This window comes from Syngnathoides biaculeatus, chromosome 14, assembly GCF_019802595.1.
Source record: "Syngnathoides biaculeatus isolate LvHL_M chromosome 14, ASM1980259v1, whole genome shotgun sequence".
NCBI classification, from domain to species: domain Eukaryota; kingdom Metazoa; phylum Chordata; class Actinopteri; order Syngnathiformes; family Syngnathidae; genus Syngnathoides; species Syngnathoides biaculeatus.
Genome location: NC_084653.1, coordinates 3,921,611 through 3,940,950, shown reverse-complemented (window position 1 = coordinate 3,940,950; position 19,340 = coordinate 3,921,611).

Genomic DNA, 19,340 nt, shown 5'->3' with positions numbered 1-19,340 from the left:
GTCGGTCTCTTCAATAAGAAGATGCACGGGTGAAGTCTTCCATCCCTTGCACACCTCTGGGAGAGTACTGCTATCATTCCTGAGTCCGATGCATCCACTCTACCTAAAATTCCTCTCTGGATCTGGCATGATGAGGACTGGCGCTGTGGTGAAACTTGACCTAAGTCTATCAAAGGCCTCCTGGCAGGTCACATCACACTCGAATGAATTGCAGGGTGAAGTGAGGGCGTGCAAGGGGGCAGCTATTAAACTGAAGTTCCTGATGAACTTGGGGTAGAAATTAGCGAATCCGATGAATCTCTGCACCTCCCTGTGATTGGTGGGAGTGGGCCATTGGAGGACAGAGTCGACCTTACTGGGATCCATGCAAATCTGTCCCTCGGCCAAGATGAATCCCAGGAATGTGACGGAAGGTCGGTGAAACTTGCCTTTTTCCATCTTGACATATAGGTTATGTCGTAGTAGCTGCTCCAGCACCTCCCTGACGTGCTCGATGTGGGAAGCTTCGTCTGGAGAAAAGATCAAAATGTCGTCGAGGTAGATAAACACATTCTTGTTCAGTCTCTCCCGTAGCACATCATTAATAAAATTCTGAAACACCGTTGCCGTGTTAGTCAGACCAAACGGGATCACCAGGTACTCATAGTGGCATGTTGATGTACTAAATGCAGTCTTCCACTTTTCCCCTTCTTCCCTTCCCTGATGTGTACCAGATGGTACGCATTTCGTAAATCCAACTTGGTGATGATCCGAGCCCCTTGTAGCAACTCAAATGCAGTGGCAATTAGGGGAAGAGGATACCTGTTCTTGATGGTGATGTCGTGAAGTCCCCGATAATCAAAACAGGGCCGTAATGAGTCGTCCTTCTTCTTGACGAAGAAGAATCCTGCTCCGCCAGGTGACAATGATGTTCAGATGAGTCCTGCTGCCAGCGACTCCTACATGTACTCTTTCATGGCTTGGTGCTCTGGTCCTGTTAGTGAAAATAGCCTGCCTTGAGGGGGTGAGGTACCGGGCAACAACTCGAGAACACAATCGTACGGGCGGTGCGGCGGAAGGGACTTGGCTTTTGCCTCTGAAAATACTTCCTTAAGATCCCAATAGCAAGACAGAACTGCTGATAGTTCTGGCACGAACTTCGACTCTTCTAAGTCTATTGGAGCAATCTGCAAATTCCTCTCTTTTAGAGCCCCGAGACACGCCTGACTGGATTCATCGCCCCATGCCCTGATTTGACCGGTGGTCCAGTCCATGTGTGGGTTGTGTCTTTTAAGCCAGGGGCTGCCCAGAATGACATCACTGCTTAAATACATGGAAATTTATCTTCTCGGTGTGTGTGTCCGGAAATGTCATCCTCAGAGATTACGTACGGTGAGTTCCTCAGTATAGGAATTTACCATTGGCTGTGTATGCGTTGCGGAACCGTTGCGTCTGAAAGGTCACTGGGCTCAAGGCCTCAAATACCCATGGATTCATTAGATTGGCATCTGATCCCGAGTAAATAAAGGCTGTAGTGGAACAAGTATGACCCCCTATGCTCAAGGTGACTTGAAGCGGTGCTTGACTCGATCCCGCTGCAGTGTAATTCACACTCACCGGAGTCCCGGAGTCGTAATCTTGAGAGCGGAGCGCTTGGGCCTGACTGGACAGTGGGCTATTAAATGGCCCAGCCGTCCACAGTCGAAGCATCGGCCCTCTCGCCACCGTCGCAGTCGTTCCTCTGCCGGACCATCGAGCCCTTCAACCTTCATAGGCACCGTCACGGTTATGGGCATCGGCAGAAGGGTAACCAGTGGAGCGGACGCACCCTGCTCTCCTTCTAGTAGCGAGTCCACTTATCCCTCGATCGCTAGCCTCTGGTCAATCTTGAGAGATAGGGTGATGATCGAATCCAGGGAGGGAGGCAATTCCATTGCAATGAGGTGACTGCAGATCTGCGATGAAAGCCCTTGGAAAAAGGCGTTGAGAAGCGCTTCCTCATTCCAGCGACTCTCAGCAGCTCTGATGCAAAACTCGATTGCATAATCTGCCACACCACGCTGCCCCTGTTGAAGTGTAATCAAGGTAGCTGCTGCCCCGGGTTCCGGCGAGGCATACTGGAAGACCTGCATCATGGCACATACGAAGGAGGTCGAGGAGTGGCACATTTCAGAGTTACGACTCCACTCCGCTGTAGCCCACGCCTCCGCTCTCCCTGTCAGACCATGATTCCTCCTGCCATTTTAGCTGGTATTAACTCTTCTCTTTTCCCTGTCCGCAGTTACACATACTTTAAAAGCAATAATAGTCATTTTAGCCTAATTTAGATCAACCAGGGTGAGCTCCATCCCTGTGTCAAAAACGTATCCATCTTCAGACTCACAGCCGTTGGTTGAGATCCAAGAAGTGCAAACTATCTAATATACCCGCCTCAAAATAAGTGATGATCACACATTCCAATCTGTCACTTCCAACCCTTGGTTTGGAGAAAATTTCTGAAACGATTTGAAGGTTAGGGTGTAGTAATGTAAATTTGTGGACATTGACAAGGGCCCATGTATATTGTAGTGTATATTTGGGTTGTTGTGAGGCCAGCTAATGAATCCTTGGACAAAGTGTAATCTCGTGAATTAAACGGATGTTTACCTCACTCTTTTAAAACACTGCTATTCTTGTGAGGCGGCAGAGTGGCGCAGTTGGAAAGCGTAGGCCTCACAGTTCTGAGTACCCATGTTCAATCCCGGCCCTGCCTCTGTGGAGTTTGCATGTTCTCCCTGTGCCTGCGTGGGTTTTCTCTGGGCACACCGGTTTCCTCCCACATCCCAAAAACATGCAACATTAATTGAACATTGTAAATTGCCCCTTGGTGTGATTGTGAGTGCGGTTGTTTATCTATTTGTGCCCTGTGATTGGCTGGGAACCAGTTCAGGCTGTACCCTGCCTCCTGCCCAGTGAGAGCTGGGATAGGCTCCAGCACTTCCGCAACCCTAGTGAGGATAAGTGGCAAAAAAATGGATGGATGGATGGATATTCTTGTGAACACAGCTGCAATTTTGTCCCTCATGCAGTATGGTGGATCTGTATTATTGTTAAGCCTCAACAATCTTACAGCCCAACGGAAGAGTTTAATATTGTCACGACCCATCGGAACGAAGCTAGGACCCAAATGCAGGATTCGTAAAATGCAAGGTAGTTCGGGGAAAAACGTTTATTATTCAATGGTTGGGGATCGGGCAGGCAGTCAGGTGCAGCAGCGGTAGTTGGGACGTCGGGCGAAGAGAGCAGGTGAGCGGGCAGGCAGGACTCGGTACACGGGAGAACGGTCAAAGCAGGCAGAAGTGTCAAAGGAGTCAGGCTTACGGGGTCAGTCGGAGAACAGGCAGAGGTTGGTACACACGGGTTGACGATCAGGGATACAGAAGTATTCGAACGGGGCATGAAGCTCAACGATCTGGCGGAGCACCAGTCGTCATCGGGGTCTTATATATACACGGGATAATCAGCCCGCATGAGGCGCAGGTGTGTGCCTCTCAATTAGCGCGAGCTCGTGGGCACCCGCACAGCCCGGGCTGGAGCGGCAGGATCATGACATTACCCCCCCTCAAAGGCCCGGCTCCCAGACGTGACTAAAGAAACAGACACAATAATTAAAAACATCCAGGGGCGGGTGGAAGGGGGTCCGGAGGCAATCCAGGCCACCAAACGCGAGGCGTCCGGGTGGACAGGTCAGGAGGACGACCCGGACGCCAAGCACCACGATCCCCATGGGGCGATTCGGGCGGACGAACTCGGTGAGGAACCAAATTGCGAACCAGGAACCAGACCGAGGCAGGCAACTGCTCCGGACGAGAACCTCCCACGCCGTGGTTGTGAGACGACCAGGGATTAGTCGCCACCGAGGCTTGGTCAGGAGACAGTCGTGGATTGGTCACCAACGAGGTCATGTCATGAAGCGGCTGGGAGCCATCAGGAGTGAAGAGGATGATGAAGAGAAAGACCAGAGCCATGACCGCCACCATCACCATCACAGCCATCCCAAAGTTTCTCCAGCACGGGGTGGCTCAACAGAACTCCCCAGCTCCTGTCGCCGTCGAGACAGGGGCGTGGGACGGCCGCGGGCCGGTCATCGCTGGTACTCCTGGACAGGAACGTGAAGCGGCTGGGGAACCGTCGCCACCTCCTGGACAGGAACGTGAGAAGGGGGCGGTGACATCGCGACCTCCTCCTGGATGGGAACATGAGAAGGCGGCGGGGACATTGCGCCCTCCTCCTGGACGGGAACGTGAGAAGGCGGCGGCAGCGGCATCACCACCTCTTCCTGGACGGGAACGTGAGAAGGCAGCGGCGCCATCGCCACCTCCTGGATGGCAACGTGAGGCGGCTGGGGAACCGTCGCCACCTCCTGGACAGGAACGCGAGAAGGCGGCATCACCATCTCCTACTGTCTCGTCTCCTCTGGCCGCCACACGGAGGTCCCGGGTAGATGGCCAAGCGGGTTCCCACAAATGGGTTGGTGTACTCGGACCTACCAGGCGAAGACGCTCGGGTGCTGGAAATGTGGTGAGGTGAAACAAACTGGCCGGGATTGAAGATCGGGCGAAGAGATTCGGGTGCTGGAAATGGCGGGGAGGTGAAACAAACTGGCCGGGATTGAAGATCGGGCGAAGAGATTCGTAATCGAAATAATCGGAGTCGTACTCAGGGAGCCGGTCATACAAATCAAGGTCCTCCTCATAGTCCGAAAAGTCAGAGTCCAGAAGAATATGCAATGCAGGACGGGTCGTATTTGTAGCTCGCCGGTGGAGCATATGACACGGAAGCGGAGGACGCCATGGAGCCTACCCGGATTGGACAGGCTTGGTCCTCTGGAAGACAGTCTACCTTGCGTCGGTTCCGGCAACGCCGGGTCTTTCCTGCTGGGTCCTGTTTTGGCCAGATCGTTCTGTCACGACCCACGAAGGTAGGACCCAAATGCATGATTCGTCAGATGCAAGGTAGTTCGGGGAAAAACGTTTATTATTTAATGGTCGGGGATCGGGCAGGCAGTCAGGTGCAGCAGCGGTAGTTGGGACGTTGGGCAAAGAGAGCAGGTGAGCGGGCAGGCAGGAGTCGGTACACGGGAGAACGATCATAGCAGGCAGAAGTGTCAAAGGAGTCAGGTTTACGGGGTCAGTCGGAGAACAGGCGGATGTCGGTACACACGGGTTGACGATCAGGGATACGGAAGTACTCGAACGGGGCATGAAACTCAACGATCTGGCGGAGCACCAGTCGTCATCGGCGTTCTATATATACACAGGATAATCAGCCCGCATGAGGCGCAGGTGTGTGCCTCTCAATTAGCGCGAGCTCGTGGGCACCCGCACAGCCCGGGCTGGAGCGGCAGGATCATGACAAATATACTGTACTCCCTCTGTTGTCATTGAAATGGCATGACTACAGTATATCATATGACATCAATAATATTACACAGGGTTTGAATTGCAACAAATAGGTCAGGACGGGACAAGGGTATGTGATAGGAATGATTATGTAGTGCAGAACATTGTGTCCAGAATTTTATTTTATTGACATCATAAAAAGCCTTTGTTATTTCCCAACTACAAAATATTAACAGTAACTGCAGGAGGGCACAGGCACTGGATGTGTAGTGGTTTCTGCTGCTGTCTTTCATGTAGTCAATGTGGGTTCATTTCATGGCAGATGTACTTAATAAACTGCCACTGCTCGGCCCAAGCACGGACAAAAAAAAAATGCGTGTTTGTTTCAGGAAGCGCATCCAGTGTAAAAACTGTGCCAAACCGATCATGGGTTGGAGGACAAGTTGAAAAATCCAGTTTACCATACTTGTGCAAGAATGTGATATTGTAGTAAAATGTCTTGGGGTGTAAGGCATAGTAAGATTGTACAGTATGGTCAAACATGAGACCACTTGAACTGTGCTTAATATACTTTCCCAAAACTCAAGTCTGTCATATTCCTGAACTTTATTGCTAAAATTCTGAATGTAAATGAAAATTATTTAAAATATATCTACCACTTTTAAACAGCATTGCAAAGAACCAAAGAAGCAAAGCTCTAATTGGTTTAAGTCTGTAGTGTGGACCTTGGTCGAAAAACTACCTCACCCAGCGAATGGAAGCTCTTACAAACAAGATGAGTGTACAGTTGAAAGCTTTAGGCACCAACAAGACCCTAAAAGAACTATGATCCCTTTGTCAGTCCCTTCTAACACTTACTAAAAAAACTTCAATTGAATAATGTGTGATATATTATTGTAGTCATCAAGTTATATCTGCCATTAGCGACGAATGTTTTAATCACCGAAAAAGCCAGTACTGTTTAAGAACTTTTTCAGTACCGATCAAACCTTTAATATACTTTATTATGACTCACATAGAGGAGGACCCTCTCATGGTTAATAACACAAGCTGTGTGACGCAGATTAGATGTCCTGTTTTATAGTTGCGGTAATTAGAAAGGCTTACTTGGCTCTTTCCTAAAGGGAATGACCCCAGAAAGACGGCTTTGGAAGCTGTTAAAAAAGCTATTAATTTCTATGGTCACTGGCACTTCCTTTTACTTTCCATTCCCTCTTCTGCTCATGTATACTTCTCCTATCCCTCTTTTGTCTTCCATTTAACTTTTTTATTCATCTACAGTAAAGCTAAAAAATATTATACCCTTTGGCTAGATTGAACATTTCCATATTCCTGATGAATGTTTACACAAAAAAATAACTCATCACTAATGTAGCTTTATCTTGATACATACAGTGGTATGTATCTGTTACTGTTGGCCTCACAGTTTTGAGGACTGGGGTTCAAATCCTGGTCCCGCTGTGTGGAGTTTGCATGTTCTCCCCTTGCTTGCGTGGGTTTTCTCCACCCCAAAACATCCGTTTATTGTAGACTCATAATTGCCGTTCGGTGTGATTGTGAGTGCGAATGGTTATTTGTTTCACTGTGGGAGCAAATGCTAGCCATGTTCGACGGTTGTTGAACCAGTTTGGGGACAAAGCGGAGGTCAGGAATGCACTTGGTCTGAGAGTTAATGGGAAAGAAGGTCAGATTTGGGCTGAAAATTTTGATTTCCCAGTTGAGGAAGAAGCTGGTCGTGTCCGATGGATGGGACCAGGTCCTTTGGTCTTACCAGCAGAGGGTGCCACACGGGTAGTGTGCAAAGTAAATTTAAAACATCCAATTGAGCAAGAAATTTTGATGATGGAGTCCTCAACAGCAGTTACCTTACCAACTGATGTGTTTGTTCATTCAATTGTTGTGCCCAGTGGGGCATTGGAAATCAACAGTTTCCAATTATTGGTCGAAAATGAATCCACTAGGGAGGTGTCCCTGCCGGTGGGAACAGCGATTGGAAGCACCTTTCATGTTGATTCAGTTGCTATCATCCTACCCAAAGAGACAACTTCCTCTGGTTTTGATGCCAGTATGATTTTGCCAATCCACAAAAGCCATACATCCTGCATGTTGATGTTAACCTATAACAACCCTCTTACGTATGTGTTATGGACGGCCAAACTCAATGCGGTGGGGCATCGCTGGCTCTCTGCCCTGTCCATGTACGAATTTGACATACAGTACAGACCAGGTCGACACAACATCGACGCTGACCTGTTGTCTAGACAATTGACTGTTGAGGATGAAGGCTGGGTGGCCATACCACAGTCTGGGGTCAAGACGACCTGCCAGCGGGTCTGCATTCCAAAATCTGCCTATGCCACACCGGTATAGATACATAACCAGGTGTATTATTTGACTATCTGCAAGACAGTTAGAAGTGGGGAGTTTATATGATAGCTGGGTTATCTACATGAGTTAACCTTTACTCAAAAGGGAAACATTATTTCAGAGACTTTTGATAGAGAATTAAATGCACAAGTAAAGAGTAAAATTCTAATAGACATTTAGAGTAATTATCATTGAGTTAATTTATTAGTTTACTACTTTGGAATGAGGAAAGAACTCAGGTGGCTACCTTGTCAAAGTATTTTATACTAGAGAGGTGCTACAGAGTCAGTGGTCAAACACCTATGTGCTCAAACTGGAAATTGTGTCATAAAATGAGACAATAGAAATATACCATCCATTTTTACTCAGTAAACTATTTACCCATTATCATCTAAATGTAAACCATATTTCCAATTAACTTGGGACATTGTAAAAAACGTCACTAAAAACAAAATGCAATCATTTGCAAATCCTTGCCAAATAACATCCAATTGAATACCCTACAATGACAAGATAATGTTCAAACGAATGTTCTGTAATGTTTAATCATGTTAACCTATTTTCTAAATATTCCCTCATTTTGAATTTGATGCCTGCAAAAAAAAAAAAAAAAAAAAAAAAAAAAAACAGAGACAGGGGAACAGAATACAGGAAAAGTTGAGGAAGGCCCAGAAAACAACCTGTTTGGAACATTCTACAGGTGAGCAGGTGAATTGGAAACTGTGGACTGTCATGGTTGAGCATAAAAGGAGCATCCCCGAAAGGCTCAGTTGTTCAATTGAGCAAATACTTCAAAGATTTAAGAGTGACTTTTTTCAACATGCAATTGCAAGAAATTCAGCAATTCATCTACAGTCAACATATTGAGAGAATCTAGAACTCACCTGCATAACACACAACTCTGAGTGCATGTGGACTTCAATCCTTTAGGTGGCACTCTATTAAAAAAAAAAACCCACATAATTGTGTAAAGGATATTACCACATGAGCTATTTTGTTATATAGAGGTTGTGTTTGTTTGAAGAGGGAAAATCGACCCAACAAGACTAAAAACTGTTCCCACAGTGAAGCATGGTGGTAGAAGCATAATACAGTGAGGCTGCTTTTCTGCTTTAGACAGGTGGATGGCACCAGATGATTAAAATGATATTATAAGAATAATACCAAGAACTCTGCTCCTAGTCTAGGTTCATGTCATAACTGACTTTTTCCAAAAACACAAATATCCAAAGCAAATATAAAAACTAGGCCAAAACATTTTGAAGGACAACAAAACCTTTCAAAAGAAGTATGGGTGGCTACTTTTCTGGTCTTTGAGATGAGAGAATTTAAATGTTAATGTCCTACAACTTAAAGTGACGTAAAGGACAGAGGCTTCCCCAAGTGGACTCGTTTGTTTCCATTAGTTTTACCTCCAGGAAAGTAGCTCATTGTTCCTTCATGTTAGCCAAAATGCCGGCTCGTTGAATTGCTGGACATTGCTTGAACACTCGGGAGGATGGATTTACCCTTCATTAGTTTGCAAGAGACCCGGTTCGTCGTGAAAAATGGATTGCACGGATGCAGAGGAGAGTTTCGTGTGTTCCAAATAACAGGTAGGTGTGTATACAGTTACTAAAAAAATAATAGTTTGAAATGGACCACGTAATCGGTCTCTCATAACATAACAAAAGATCCGGGTAAGAAATATGTCGATATGCGCATTGGACGCTGTCAGGCAGCTGCATCGCTTCCCCAGCAAAGTCTGTGCTTCGGGCTCGTGGACGGCGGAGGCTCTGAAAGACCCAGCCGAGAATGCCTCATTCAGCCACGTGCGTGCAGTAAAGTGCCCCGGCTCGAAGGTGTTGCTCATTACTTACTGCGGGGTCTATGAACAACACCCTCGAGCAGCATGGCTGGGCTCCATTATATGCCACCACGGTGCCGAAAATGACCCACACTGGCTGAGGCACTGCGTTCGGCGGTTATTGCTTCTGCGAAGGCTGGATGTCGGGCCCTGCGGACGGCGGCGGCTCTGAAGAACTCAGCCGAGGATGCCTCACTCAGCCGCGTGCACACAGTAAAGCGCCCCGCCTCGATGATGTTCATCGCGTACTGCGGTGTCTATGAACAACCCCATAAAGTAGCACGCTTGGCTCTCCCTCACTCAGACGCGTGCGACCACAACGCAGTAAAGCGCCCCGGCTTGACTGTGTTGTCCATATGCGCATCGGACGCCGTCGGACTGCTGCATCGCTACCCCAGCGAAGTCTGTGCTTCGGGCTCGCGGCGGGTCTGAAGGACCCTGCCGAGAATGCCTCACTCAGCCATGTGCATGCAGTAAAGCACCCCGGCTCGAAGGTGTTGTTCATCGCGTACTGCGGCGACTGTGAACAACCCCCTAAAGCAGCACGGCTCGGCTCCATCATAGGCCACACCGGCCGGCTGCGATGAGCCGCAAGTGGATCGGACGGGGATACGGTTTGGCCGTGATCGCATATCATCTATATATAGAATATGGCTCGAAACAATAGTGTAATATTGCCCCGGTAACTTCACTCGGTTGTGTGGTGTTCTCCTTTTCGAAAAGAGTTTCTGTGTCAGAAGGGGCGGGTTCATCTCCCATAGTTAGGGTGCACCGTGTGTTTTCATTGGTGAATGTCCAGGTGACGTCATGGACAGAGGATGCAGCCAATATGGTGACCACTTGGATACCGTAGAGTGACACTTCTGCAACTTTGCACATGGATGGCGCGATCTCCGCTCACATTTATTTTTTCATATAGACATTGAAGTTAATAATGTCATATGTATTTTTTATTTTTCATTTCAATATCTATTATAGAATGTTTATAGGGATGACACTTGGGCTTTAAGTGCAACACTGACCTCCTACACAAAAAGCAAGCTAATTATGAAATTGCTCTTTTAATTAATGTATATGATATGATATGATGTAAAAACAATGTTGCAGTGGTTTGAGTAACTACACAATTTAGTAAAGAGGGTCAATTTGAACTTTTTTTAAACATAATTTTAAAGAATTTTGTAACCTTAAAGCAGATCTGGGATATGAATTAAGACCAGGTCTTAGATTAGCATGCGATTGGAAAGTTTCACAAATCCTTTCCCCAATTAATCGCAAGTTTAAAACGTTGCACTACCCCAAAGGTGAGGAGATTTAAATAACTCCACTTAATAAGCAGTGGCTCTAAGGGTTTCACTGGCAATTATTGCTCGGGACCCACAGCAATTATCACCTACTCCCAGCAGACAAAAGGCAATTTTCAACTAATTGAGTGCTAAGACACATGAATAGCAAAGGCTTGACCTTTCGTTGGTCATATGGAAGAAGCAAGGGAACTCTTGCAGGGGCGAATAGCCATTTAAAAATTCTGACAGTACAATTTACACTGCGTACCTTCACAGCGTGCTTAAAGGCTTGGAAAGAATTTTCAAAAAATCCTTTATTTAAAATTCAGTTACAACAAATGGCAAGTGAAAATGCCTGTGACCTTTAGGTATATGACATCAGGTTACCTCTCTCTGCCCCCCGACAAAAAAAAGAAAATGTTGTCCAAAGTCAGTAGTGTTTTTCATGTGCATTACTTTTAATCAACAATTTAGTGACGGATTATACTGAAGATGTAGCTCACCAAGAAAATGATATGCTACTTTCATCAATTTGTTGAAAGATGTATTGGAAAAATTCAACTTAAAGGTGAAAAAACATTTAGTCAATAACACGAAAGCATTGAGTAAAAGTTACATGGGACAACTTTTCACCATGTCAAAAGTGACGTACAACTTGGCACACTTCTCTCTGACTATTATAACTCTCCTCCCTACATTTTCTTAGCCACTTATCCTCACAAGGGTCAAGGAAGTCCATCAATCCATCCATGCATCCATCTAATTTTTTGCTGCTTATCCTCACGAGGGTCGTGGGGAGTGCTGGAGCCTATCCCACCTGTCACTGGACAGGAGGCAGGGTACTGAACTGAACTGGACTGAACTGAACTGAACTGAACTGGTTCTAGCTAATCACAAGGCACATCGAGTCAAACAGCTGCACTCACAATCACACCGAGGGACAATTTAGAGTTTCCAATTAATGTTGCATGTTTTTGGGATATATATATCAATCCATCCATCAATCATCCATTATCTACCGCTTTTCCAGGTTGGGTCGCCGTGAAATGGTGGACATATTTGAGATTACTGCTGCTGTGATGATACTGATGATACGGGCTCCTCTTCGAAATGACAGAGATCCCTTTGGAAGGAATCGCAGCTTTGAGGACCTCGTTCTGCTTCAATATTGTGCTGATGTTAGAAGGATTTCAGCCATATTCTTGGGTGATTTTAGTCAACCTTATGCCTTTTTCATATTTCTCTGATCTCTTGCTTTGTTTTGATGGATAAAAAAACAACTCTCGTCTTCTTCTCATTTTCACTGGACATCAATTGTTTGGGGCTCATGGTGAAGAAGAAGAAGTTGTACTTAGTTATTTACGAGTGCGGGCTAGCGTGTGACAATGGATTCGGTGACGATTATACAGGAAGCTCATAATGGGTAAAGATTGAGGTCCCTCCTAGCCAATGGAGGGATGTGATGCCAGGAAGATACTACGGCGATATTCAAAGGGAGAGCAGTTCTACCGGGCCATTTTCAAACCAAGATACAGTACAGGATGTTTACATTCGGTGGAATCCAGCACCTATTCTTTGCTTTTATATCCTGAATTTCCTTCATGACGAGAGACAATATTTTTCCGAGGAGGCTTTTCGTAACCTGAATTTTTTGTTAGGAGAGGTGTGACTGGACTAACAACCACCCACACTCACATGATTTTGAATCATCTTTATCTGTCATGAAAATGCATGCGTGCAATGTAAATTGAAGAGTTTTGTTTTCAAAACGAGACATAGGCATTTTTTTCAGATTTACGAAACTCGCGCCAAAATTATCCATTCGGAGCTGCATAAATTTGGCGCGAGTTTCGTAAATCTGAAAAAAATGCCTATGTCTCGTTTTGAAAACAAACTCTTCAATTGTTCTCTGTACTTTCCCCATCACAGTGAACACATACTTGTTTGTGGAACATACTGGAGAAGTTTAGAGTAATATTGTCTTGCTCAAGGACATGACAGCCTTGAATCCGGGAGATCTTGGTGGATGGTCCAGAACCTTTGTCCCCCTCAGTAGCAAGATATGATCTTAACCATTGCCCATTGCTGTGAGGAAATGGAAGTTCCTGGAAAAAACCCACCAGGCACGGGGAGAACATGCAAACTCCACATAAGCGAGGCCAGATTTGTATACAGGTCCTGAGAACTGTGAGGCAGACAGGCTAGCCAGTGGGTCAACGTGCTGCCATCGTGAAAATTATACATATGTATTGTAAATATGAAATGTTTATGAGCTTGTATGGAGTGTGTCATTAGACCAAGTCTTTTGTATGTACAACACATGATGTGAGGTTAGTTGACAAGTGTTTGTGAGGCCATTTGACCAGTGTTTATTTGTCATTCAATACTTTGTGTGTGTGAAAGCAATTGGATAGTAACTGTGAGAGCTAATCCAGAATAATATCCCTAATGGCCACTTTTTCCTCTCACATATCACATATCAATTGTCTTTGTCTAGTCTTCATATTTAATATCTACTGAGTGCATCAAGGCTTTTTTTCTTCTTCACAAGATTCAACATTGTTAAATTGGATCTGGCCAATATTCGTGCAATAGGTATTATTCATTTTACATCTTCTCACAGCATCACAATATCTAGGTTTTCTGCAATGAACAGCTCTCTGGTTTCTTCTTCTTTTCCTTTCGGCTTGTCCCGTCAGGGGTCGCCACAGCATGTCATCTCTTTCCATTTAAGCCTATCTCGTGCATCTTCCTCTCTAAAAGCTATAGTCTTCATGTCCTCCCTCACAACATCCATCAACCTTTTCTTTGGTCTTCCTCTCGCTCTTTTGTCTGGCAGCTCCATTATCATCACCCTTCTACCAATATACTCACTCTCTCGCCTCTGAACACGTCCAAACCATCTAAGTCTGCTCTCTCGAATCTTGTCTCTGTTGGATATTATTTTTAGATCAATACAAAAGTCCGTTAATCATCTGACTCCAAATTGTGACGTTACCCGACCACTACTCATCCAACAATATGCGCGCTCGTTCTGCAAAGAAAGGACCAGGAAGCCGACGTTTTCACACGTGAGTGGATTTATTCCTTCAACAAACACCTAGGTCTCGGGTCCCTCTCAATACAACCCTGTACGTCTCTGTTCTCTCCAGCTGACGTACTCCACATCCGAGTTGCCCAGGGCAATTTAAAAGTACAATCTACTAATTCACTATTGGTTATGTGTCTCCTGCAGTTATCCTTAGCGCTCTCTCATTGGTCTTTCTTGGTCTGCAGGATGGTGGGCCGACTCCTCCCGCCAGCGGTTGTTGACGTTTTGTTGCTCCCGTCTCCCTCTAGGTCTGGGTCAAGCGTCGCGTCGCCTGGGTCAAGCGTCGCGTCACACCTGCTGATTGTGGTCATCACCACCCAACCGTCGAGAACATTCCGTTCTAGCACGCTATCTGCTGTAATCACTTTCTTGCCACATTCTCACACTGCAACTTTTCATCCACAGACTTTCACACATTAAGCAGTATTGCAAATACATCGCCTTGTTGATTAACTTTTATACATTTCATTTCCTTTATTCCCTCTCATGGCCTCAGCCTACTGAGGCAATACCACCGACAATTCACACTCAAAACTCCCGGAGGGCGACAGCCGTCTGCTCCTCCCGGGGGTCCTTCTGTGGAAGCATCATGTACTGTCCACCTGGTGGGAGCGGTCCCAGAGTCCGCTCGATTGTCCGGACAATGAGAGACCTAATACATGGTATACAACAACATCTGCATAGCACCATGATAGCCGCAAACACAGCAATAGAAACGAGCACAGAGCCGATCAAACCTTTGTAGCTTGCAAACATACTCAGCCATTCAGTGTACCAATTGGTATCCACTCCTGAGTGGTCTTTCATTTTCTTACTCAGTGTCCGAAGTCCATCCAATGCCCTGGTGAGTCGCCCATCTGGAGCTGTGTTATTGGGGATCAATGTACAACACTGGTCCCCGAAAATGCTGCACACACCCCCTTTCTCTGCCAATAGCATGTCAATAGCTATCCTGTTTTGGAATGTCATTAATGATGAGGCTGCCAGCTGTTCGTGCATTGCTGTCAGTGCCTCATTGGGGAAATTTGCCAATGTAATGGACGTAATTAATCCTGTCCACATTTTTATTAATTGTTACTCATATGAAGATACTCTCAAATCCTGCTGACACTTGATTTACCAATTTATATTCATCAGGTACCCCTCTAGGCACCCCAATTGGATCAATATATGTCGGATCCCCTTGTTTAAGCCATTCGGCCATATTTCTTTTCCTTCTATTTAAAAATGGGGCTTTCCCTAATCTATTAATCTCGTCCCACTGCATATGTTTCAGATCCACTGCCGTCACGCAAACTGGCATGATCACAGTAACCAGGGCGCACTTACCTGAGGCATTGGGTGGCAATCTATCGTATAACACTTTTCCTCCACACCATAGCCATACATCCGCACGTGCAAGGGGTGTACCTGCTGGCAGACACATTCTCAATACATCATGGCTCTGGGATTCGACCGATCCCTGCGCCAGTTCCATGTAATTTCAGACACGTAAAATTTTGTTTCGCGACCTCGGTGTTAAACATAGGCTTTTTCTTTTCCATCCCGGTCAGTGGGAAAACTTTATCGAATTTTGTGCAGTCACCAGTTAGAATTTTCTCATACAAAAACTGCACAATGCAGTTGGGGGCAATTACTCCCGCTGCAATTATACGGAGAATAGGGCGTGCCTCAAGGCACACTAAACAATTACCATTGGTCGTGTTGGCTGCTTGTTCAGCCATGAGTAACCAATTGTTCGTTACCATTGAAATGCCTGTGTGAATCATCGACCTTCCTGAGTCCGGGGAGCACCTTAACCTGAACGCTACTTACCGACTTTCTTCCTCTAGTCAGGATGCTTTTGCTCTCTGTTTGATTCTTCCTACCGTAGTCCTCAAATGCCATCTTGTTGGGGCACAAATAAACACGTGTACAGGTATCCCGTCCCACCTTGGAAACACAAACACTTATCGTCGTACATCCCGGTGCCCACTCACTTCCTCCCCTTGGCACGTTCCCTGGAAGGGGGTAATTTGTTTGATTCAGAGTCATTGATAAAAACTTGGTGTTTCCCTGCCCAGTCACTCTTACATTCCTAAGACTATCCTGCCAGATTTGTGCTTTTTCACTAGCCCCCATAACTTGCTCTGTCAAACCTCTTACCGATGATATGAGAGACCGTCTTCCATGTCGGCCATCTCTCAGATCCTCTCAAATCCAAATACCATACATAGGGCAGTCACGTGGTTGCTGCCCAACACCAATTGAAAAAGTACTCAAGTCTAACATGATCACTGTCTCGTTTACACCTGGCCCATAACAAAAATACAATTGGTTTGTAACCACGTCTCGTTCCTGTCCGCATGGGTCCAGTCCGAGTCGGGCAACCTCCCTCATCCCGACCACCTTCTCACCCATGCTCCTCTTACCTCTGTTCCAATACACCTCCTGGGGTCGATCTGTGTCCCCTTTCTTTTCCAGATTTAGGCTTCCCCACCTACTCACCTGTGTTGGTTGATTACATTTTAAACTCATCAGTGTTTGTCTGTGTCAGCTCAGCACCACCACCTTGCCGTGCCTCATACCACACTGTTCCATTGCTGTCCACAGTCACTCCTTCACTTCTTTCATCCTGTATAACAGATTCAAGCGCCAGCATGGTCCACACAAAGCATATTGATGCGAGGCAAAGCAATAAAATCATAATCGTAAAAGAACTCGGACATTCGCGCCCTAATTGTTTTTCAGGCACAGACATTGTTGACATCTTTGATTTAGACTCAATTCTGATCATCTTCACCTTCCCTCTCTTGACCTGCCCGTCCGGGCAGTCAACATTCACGCTCACCATTGTCAGGTACAAAGTCAGGTGCCGGTCCCAACTGCGAGTAATGATACCACTTATGACCCTTGGTCTCCAATTGGACGGCGTGTGAGGTTCTAGCCAGAACCCTGAATGGTCCTTTCCAGCGAGGGTCAGTCCACTTCCTGGACAGCACTCGGAGGTAGACGTATGGAGTAATGTGGGGATCCTGTGGTGTTGACGAAGTGTTGACAGCCGCCTTTTCCTTGACCTGTGCATACACACTGGAAACAAGTGTATAAAGATACTTCCAGTACGCAGCATGTGTTAAATCCGGAGTCGGCAAGTCAGCTGGCGGAACCAAGGTGGAGCTAGGACCTGGCATTAGGCGACCTGTTAACAATTCGAACGGTGCGAACCCAGTAATTCAGTGAAAAGTTTGGCGGACCACCAACAGAGCCAGGGGCAAAGCTTGTAGCCACGACATCTTTGTCTGGGCCATGATTTTAGCCAATTTTTCCTTTAGATTCCTGTTAACCCTTTCTCCCTTGCCTTGGCTCTGAGGGTGTTACACACACCCAAAATGATGCTTGAGGTCCAAGAGATTCTCCACCTTCGCCAGCGCCCTGTTGTTACGTGTACCATTGTCAGACCTGATCAAAGCAGGGAAACCAACGTGCATTTGGGGTGGTGCGCTTTAGGTAGACCATATGTCATTTTAATTTATGAAAGCCCTTCAAAATCAAACCTGTGTCATCAGAGCACACTGTGAGCAGGTCAAGGAATGGTACTATTCAAAATGGTCGTTTCATAGACCATGCAAAATGAGTCATGGGATTTATGGGAAGCATGCACTACAATCCCATTAAAATGTTCCCATCTGCATTGATTACCAAGAGGAACCGCTTCCCATTGACCCTGTCAATCATGTCCGTAAAGTCAAGTACAATTTCCGCTCCAGGGCATGCCACCGGAGAGAATGCCCCCGGCTTGGGTTTTAAAGTTGGCCTCGCATTAAATGTTTGACATAGGTTACAGGCCGCCACAAACTCCCAGACCACCTCCTGCAACCTTGGCTGCCACCACTGACGAAGTTTTGGAAGCATTGCCTGAGGCCCCACGTGTGCCGCCGTATGGGCCTCTGACAACACCGAGGTCCTGAGTTGTCCCTCAGGTAACACAGGTTGGCCCTTGGGACCCACCCAAAGACCGTCCGATCGCCTGACCGCCCCTGAGGCGACACACATTGATTTCTGTTCCGGCGATGACTCCACCTGCGCCTTCATGATGTCATCCATGTTATTTTGCCTCCTATATTTAAAATGCAGAATTTGCTTTTTGTGCGCTGCATTGTCTGTGCTTTCATCCTGGATCAGGCTGTGCCAAGGTGGAATTTTAAAATTACACACAATCTCATCCTGCACTTTCTACTTTGGCTTCAGACCAGACCTTTCCCACTCGGAAAAGAGAAAATCTCATCCAGTTTAACCACTTTTTCTTATATATATATTATTATATTATCCATTATAAAACACATTAATGGGCCCCGTAAGTACTGGAACATTTCTAATTATGATTATACCATAGCTCAGTGGTGATAGCATTGGTTTGGTCCCCACAGCGATATGCAATCTCCTTAGCCTGGTGGAGTTGCCCAAGTCTTGTTGAAAACCACAGCTTGTTGTTATTGAACATGCGAAATATTTGTTTGGAACACACACCTCCTCATAGAAACTGACATTTGGGGCAACAATATCCATGTATTCATCTAGGCTGTGCACTGAATTTTCAAAGGCACTCCAGTCTGTACAGTCAAAAAAAGCTTTGTTTTAATTTGGCATCGTTGGTCCACTTTTTTAACTGATTTTACTAAAGGCTTCACACATTTAAGTCCTTGCCTGTATGTAGGTATTAAGTACAGTAAGCAGCGATCAGAAGAGCCAATGGGTGTGCGAGGAATTGCACGATATACGTTTTTCATGGATATATAACGATGATATAGAGTGTTATTTGCCCTCATTGGACATTTAATGTGCTGCTTATATTTAAGGTGTTTGTGGTTAAGTTTAGCAGTGTTAAAATCTCCTATGATAATGAACGGTGAATCTGGGTGTTTTTTCTCTCCATCTCATTTATCTTCTCATTAGCAGTGCTGTATTCATGCTAGCTTGAGGCGGAATGTAAACTAAGATGAAAGATGTGAACTCACGTACCGAATAAAACGGCTTACAGTTAAAAAACAGCGACTCTAAAAGCGGGCTGCAATGTGTGCTGAGCAATGTAACATCCATGCACCATTTCTCATATCAATGAAAAATAAAAATGAATGAATGAAAAATAAAAGCATATTCCACCACCTTTCATTTTCCATGTTAGCTCAGCAACACAGTCCACACGATCGAGGTAGAAGCCAGGGAGCGTGATGGCAGCATCGGGCACTCGTTCACAAAGCCAAGTCTCCGTGAAGCATAGAGCCGCAGAACGTCCAAAGTCTTTGCAGGTCTTAATCAGAAGCTGAAGTTCATTCACTTTATTGGCTACGGAGCATAGGCTCCCAAGATGGATCGTCAGAAGCGTTAGAAGATGTCCCATCTTTCGCAGGCGG